This window comes from Muntiacus reevesi, chromosome 8, assembly GCF_963930625.1.
Source record: "Muntiacus reevesi chromosome 8, mMunRee1.1, whole genome shotgun sequence".
In the NCBI taxonomy this organism is placed as follows: Eukaryota; Metazoa; Chordata; class Mammalia; order Artiodactyla; family Cervidae; genus Muntiacus; species Muntiacus reevesi.
The window spans coordinates 53,015,614-53,022,938 of NC_089256.1; positions in this window are offsets into that span (position 1 = coordinate 53,015,614).

Here is a 7,325-nt window from a genome sequence, read left to right on the forward strand (position 1 = left end):
TTAAGGTGGCTAAGTGTGAGTAGAAGCATAAACTGGTTTCTTTGACTTTACATCCTTATCCATAAAATGCAGAATTGAGGTTGTTCCCTTCTTTTCTGGCTTTCACAATCTAAGATTGCCTGTTTCCAAAATAATCTGAATTTCAGATTTATAAATCCACCTATTTACACACAAAGAGTAGTCTTTTCTACAGAATAATCATTTAAAAGATCTTATTAATTGCACCAGTGTGTGTGGGGCAGAGCAAACATTTATTGAATACTTGGTGCAGATCTTACTGGATGATTTCACTCATGGACCTATTTTCATCTCACAATAATTCTAAACATTTAGGGAAACCAAGATTCAGAAATTAGATAACTCATTCAAAGTTCCATAGACACTTAAGTAGTAGGGCAGAGCCAACATCTGAAACCATTTGTCTGTTTCCAAAATTAAGAACTTGTCATTACGGTATCATCCTGCCTCTAATATTAGTATCTGTTATTATTTAGAATAGATTCTATTCTGTGCATTTAGAGAGGACCTAAATTTGGATAAAAGGTAAGCATAAATAATAAAACCTTGGGCGAACTCTTCTTTGAAGCTTTTCATCAGCAGAGTAGATGCATCATTTAGAGAAAGTTAGTTTTCTGTTGCTGCAAAATCCTGGGAGAAGAGAGATGACCATGTGGGAAAAATTCTGGTTGAGGTGGCAAATGGACAACATATGAAGTAGCAGTATCACATGTGAAGTATTCCTACAAATAGTGAATTTATTCAGATTTTCCTTATGACTTCATAGGGAATTCAGAAACTAAACGAACAACTTAAGGGCCAGACAACTCAGGTTGCTAGCTGACAGGTTTAATGACCAAGAGAACTTATATCTGAGGCTAGATTTCTCTTGATGGTTGCAGGAAGAGGAGATCTCATACCTGCCCCTACAGAATCTCAGTTTCCATAGAGGCTGTCACAGGGTTTAGTCAATACTGAGTCCAGATGGTCTCAGCAATATTAGACTCTCAAGGCTGTGTCCTTGAAATGGCTCCTAGTGTGGGAATGGTGGGCAGACCATACGTTTCAAGGACAAGAGGAAGGATGAGGAACCTCTACCAGGGTCCAGCTCTAAGGTCAGCTAGAAGTTGATAATTTCCTTCAACAAAAACATCAGATCTTCTATGCTGATTGGCAGGTACTTTCCATAATGCTCATTGAAATTCACCAAGTGACTGTCTTCTTCCCTTTTCTGGGTCTTGTTTGCTCTTATCATAAATTGAGGAGTGAGATTTGTGACAAGGATCCCTCCATGAAGAGCTGTTGGTTGGAGAGGGAGAATAAACACAAAGATAGGAACTAGATGGGAGGGAAGATTAATTGATGACAATTTCTGACTGCTAAGTGCGATTTGTAGACCCCAGAAAAGGTTGCAGATGAACTGAGGTGGATGGAAATTTGGGGCAGTGCTCCAAGAGGCTAGATTAATGCAAAAACATTGCTTTTACTTATCTCATGTTCGTCTTCCTCTCCCTGCTCTTCTCTTAAAAATTTCACTCCAGGGATGGTGACATTGTTCAGAAAGTTCCCCAAGACCAGTCCTGTGGTCAAAGGCACAAATCTCTGTGCCATCCATACAGCTGTGTTTGCTGAATTTTGTAAAGCTATTGCTTACAGAAGGATCTTACTGGAAAACTGAAACCTTTTTTGCTCTCAAGTTGCTAAACATAGCATTGACCTTGGCTAACTCACACATTGCTTTTGTTCAGCTTTTTTATATAAGAATTCTAAGGAAAAAAGCCTTGTGGGGGTTTGTGTGACATGAAGGTAGATTGGGTACATAATCCACTTAAATTTGATCTCTTGAGTATATGTGTTCACCTTGTGGTGGAAAGTTTCAGGAGCAGTGTCTTCCATTACAATCCTGTGATCCTAACACGATCACAGTGTAGCTCCGGACTCACACGGAACTTCCAGTCATTTCATGGTTTTCTAGGCTGATGATGTGGGAAAGTACCATAATAAAATGTGGCCCTGGTCTGGGAGCGAGCAACGAGAATGAAGACAGAACACGAAATCTGGTGCAATGGGGTCAGGGGGCCTGTAGCCGCTATTGGGCTGAGGTGCAGAGTCCACTCTGAGTGCAGCTTTTATTCCCTAATCGCCGACTACAAGACTTTGTCAGATCCCATCTTTCTCAAGACACAAGCTGTGTTAATCACCCACCCCTAAATGTTATGGACTACACTGACATAAGCCAGATCTCCCTGTGTTTACCCCAGGCCGTTCCCTTCTGGGCTAGTCTCGGGAACAATTAAGTGCCTAGGCATTCATGCCTGATGCTGACCTGGCATTCCAACTCCATGCTTTTATGATCCCAGTCATACTCCCTTCTGGGTCTGGCCTTGGGGTTTGTAACAAGGAGATTATTCTTAAGAAAAACATGAAAGATAATCATTAACATAATTTCTTATTATATGCTGATTTTCCAGGTGCTGTTTCTATGAAATTTCTCAAGGCTGTGAAAGTACGTTACTAGGAATTCCCACTACAATAAAAGTCTGACAGAGAGCCCAGGAATGGTTTCCTTAGCCTCACAGAAAAGGTCCTGGCCTACATCTCTGACCTTTGACCTTGACTGCTTCATTTTCCCTATATTCTATGCCCAGACTCAGTTCTCTTTCGATTGTTTTTTATTTATTTTAAAATTCTATTTATTAATATTCATTTGTTTATCTTTGGCTGTGCTGGGTCTTCGGTGCCGTGCGTGGCCTTTCTCCACGTGTAGCAAGTGGGGGCTACTCTAGTTGCAGTGAACCAGGTTCTCTTGTGGATCATGGGCTCTGGAGTGCTCGGCCTTTAGTTTTGGCACTCAGATTTTGCTGCCCCAGGGCATGTAGGATCTTCCCGGACCAGGGATCAAAGCATGTCCCCTGCACTGGCTGGCTGCTTTTTTACCACTGGACCACCAGAGAAGTCCTTTAGATTGTTTTTAACACCAGCTACATAGAATGCTGAATGGTCCCCCGTCGTTACATGAAATTGCCTGTGTTCTAACTCCCTCTTTTAAGTATCCTGCAGTCTTGTGATAAATACAAAACTTCAAGCTTCAGCCTCTCCTTGTGAGATTCTCTCAGACATCCCTTTTCTACTTTCCTGTTATTTGTTAGAGAATCACTAACTTCTAAGTATTCTCACCAGCTAACCAAAAATATTTTGACAAGCTTTCTGAGCTATGTATTATGAAAATTATAGGTATTAGGAGGGTTAAAAATAAATTTACAGCCTATGCTTTTTCAGGCTACACATTGTCCTAATTTCAGAATACCATTATGCAACAACATTCTCCCCATTAATAATTATTTATTTACATAGAAGTGCAAGTGAAGGAGTTAAAAAAATTGTTAATTTTATGTATTTATTTTTGGCTGTGCTGAGTCTTCATTTTTGTGCAGGCCTTTCTATAGCTGTAGAGAGCAGGGGCTACTCTTCCTCATGGTTCACAGGCTTCTCTCTTTTTTTTAACAACAGTTTTACTGAGTTATAATTACCATACTGTACAATTTGCTCATTTAAAGTGTAAAATTCGGTGGCTTTTAGTATATTTACTGACTCACAGTCATCTCTACAAATAATTTTAGAACAGTTTTATCACCATAAAAGAAAACCCATGCCTCTTAGGAGTTAATCCCTATTTCCTTCCAACCCTCCCAGCCAGAGGCGACCTCTAATCTACTTTCTGTCTCTATATAGTTGTTTCCTCTGGACAATTCATAGAAATGGAGTCATCTAATCAGGCTTCTCTTGTGGATCATGGTCTTTAGTGTACTTGAGCTTCAGAAGTTGCAACACATGGGCTCCATAGTTCGGGCACATGGGTTTAGTTGCTCTGCAGCATGTGGGATCTTCACCAATCAGGGATTGAACCCATGTCTCCTACATTGGCAGACAAATTCTTTACCACTGAGCCACCAAGGAAGCCCTACAAATTTTTTTGCCTGTCTAAATTGATCTCACAGAAGTACCTGTCTCACTAGAAAGAAGGATTCATAAAGAAATGTCTCTATGGCTAGTTAATCCACAGATTTTGTCCAGGTTTTGTCCAGGTTTTGAATTCCCATGTAAAGAGGGATCTCATGGTTTTTAGGAGATGAATGTGGTGGGGGTGGGGAGCATCAGCCCTATATGCTCATATATAAAAACAAACAAATATATTAGCATAGTAAAATATTAAGTAGCTGTTTAGTAACTGAGTCTTGTCCGACTCTTGCAACCCCGTGGATTATAGCCCACCAAGCTCCTCTTTCCATGGGACTAGGCAAGAATACTGGAGTGGGTTGCCATTTCTTTCCCCAGGGGATCTTCCCAACCCAGGGATCGAACCTGCGTCTCCTGCATTGGCAGGCAGATTCTTTACCACTGAGCCACCAGGGAAGCCTCTGTCTTTTAGGGTGCTTAATGAATGCAGCTTCATTTAGTAATCTGCCACTATCTGGCCTTCCTACTTTAGTTACTTTCTCTTTCTGCTTCAGCTTTCTTTTTTGTTACTTGAGTGTAATTTGAGTGAGTTGTTTTTTTCAATGTTCACCTTAGGGATGGACTGGCAGTCAGCCTCTGGATCCCTTGCATCGACTCAATGAAGCATCTCTTTTATTTTTATTTGCCTTACATATTAGAATTTCCTATAGAAAGTACTTGAAGGAAAGTTGCCACTGTCTTGAATATTAGGAAGCATGTGTTGTGACTGTCTCTAAAGGTTCATCGAGATTACTGAAAGGTCAGTTGTTATAGAAAGCAAGTGTTAAACGGCTAGTGTTGGGGGAGTGCAGGAAGAATGGATAATATTTCAGTACTTAATTATCCATTCAACAAACAATTAGTCAGTCCTGAATATACACTGAAAGGACTAATGCTAAAGCTGAAGCTCCAATACTTTGGCCATTTGATTGGAAGAACTGACTCCTTGGAAAAGTCCCTGATGCTGGGAAAGATTGAAGGTGGGAGGAGAAGGGGATGACAGAGGATGAGATGGTTGGATGGCATCACTGACTCAATAGACATGAGTTTGAATAAACTCCAAGAGTTGGTGATGGACAGGGAAACCTGGTGTGCTGCAGTCCATGGGGTCTCAAGGAGTCAGACACAACTGAGCAACTGAACTGAAACTGAATCCCTACGTTAAATGTCATTACCTAAGTTATGATAGAGAGATCTGTGCTAGAGGTAAACCTTTAGAGTCATCACTGTGCAGTTGAAATTGGATGAGATCCCCAGTGAACTTGTTGTTGACTGAAAATGATCTCAACAGAGTTCTGCAATATTAAGAATTTAGGGAAATGAAGTGCCACTTAGTAACTTGGGGTTAGTTGCTTAGTCTTTCTGAGAGCATCTGTTCTTTCTGTTTTGAATTGAGGATGCTATTTAAATGCCCTTATATCTAAATAATCAACATATAACTAAAGTTACCAAGGCTTTTCTTTTCAATGTAACATCAAGGTGATGAGGCTTTAATAAAATAATGCATGTGCTATACATTGTAAAAAAAAAAAACAAAAAACAATTATTAAGCACCTCAAAGAAAGAGGAGAACCAGTTTTTAGCTTCATAAACTTTTTTAGTTTAGTGAAATGGGAGTGAATGGAAGGGGAGAACATCAACCCTAGATTTGCAGATATAAAATACAAATCAGGTGAAAACTTAATAATTTAGAAGATGAAAAATATTGAAAATACTTTTCACATATCTCAGCCCAACATTGGCACAGTAAATTACAGTTTCTCAGCCGTGGCACTATTGACATTTTGAGTCAGATAATCCTTTGTTCTGGACAGCTGCCCTGTGCATTGTAGGGTGCCTAGCAGCCTCTTTTTACTCTGTTCACTATATGTCAGTGGCATCCTGCTCCTTCTGGTTCTCAGAAACAAACACTTCAGATAGTACTGAGATCCCTGGGGGGCAAAACTGCCTCTAGTTGAAAACCATTGCAGGAAATAATCCTACCTTACATTTTATTTTCTGGGAATAGAGGAAATTTCAGGTTTATCTCTATGACTAGCCAAAAGTAAGGAAATACCTAGGAAATGTTGGTTGAATTAAATTTGTAAGAGCAGAGTGTGGATGAGTCTTTCTATAGTCCTTCATTTATCATTTTTATGTTTGTAACTAAAAATACCTACTCAAGTAGTTTGTCAGCTAACATTTTCCAATGTTTCAAGTATTACCAACAGTGGCTGCAGATTGCACTCTAAGATGTAACTTTTTCCCTCAAGAAGTTTATGTCATATACAGGGAGAAATTGGTTGTGTTAGAGGAAATAGAATAAGCAGGAAAAGATGTATACAGAAAGGGTCAAATAAAAGACCAGACAATAGTTATCACATGAGTTGAGTTTAGGGAGAAATCTTCGGCTGAAATTTTAGGGAAGGCTTTGAAGATTAAGGGAGAAGGCAATGGCACCCCACTCCAGTACTCTTTCCTGGAAAATCCCATGGACGGAGGAGCCTGGTAGGCTGCAGTCCATGGGGTTGCTAAGAGTCGGACACGACTGAGCAGCTTCACTTTCACTTTTCACTTTCGTGCATTGGAGAAGGAAATGGCAACCCACTCCAGTGTTCTTGCCTGGAGAATCCCAGGGACGGGGGAGCCTGGTGGGCTGCCGTCTATGGGGTCACATAGAGTTGGACACGACTGAAGTGCCTTAGCTTAGCTTGAAGGTTAAGAAGATTTATAACACTATGAGGATGGTTGGGAAAGTGTTGTAGAATGAGGGAGAATCTTAAGAGGGAGTTATGGAGGGGCCACATATGGAAATAGAAGATAAACATAGTTCCAGTCTTTCATACACAGTTCAGTTCAGTTGCTCCGTTGTGTCTGACTCTGTGACCCCATGGATTGCGGCATGCCAGGCCTACCTGTCCATCACCAACTCCTAGAGTTCACTCAAACTCATGTCCATTGAGTCAGTGATGCCAGCCAACCATCTCATCCTCTGTCATCCCCTTCTCCTCCTGTCTTCAATCTTTCCCAGCGTCAGGGTCTTTTCTAGTGAGTCAGTTCTTCACATGAGGTGGCCAAAGTATTGAAGTTTCGGCTTCAGCATCAGTCCTTCCGATGAATATTCAGGACTGATTTCCTTTAGGATGGACTGGCTGGATCTCCTTGCAGTCCAAGGGACTCTCAAGAGCCTTCTCCAACACCACAGTTCAAAACCATTAATTCTTTGGTGCTCAGCTTTCTTTATAATCCAACTCTCACATCCATACATGACCACTGGAAAAACCATAGCTTTGACTAGACGGATCTTTATTGGCAAAGTAATGTCTGCTTTTTAATATGCTGTCTAGGTTGAT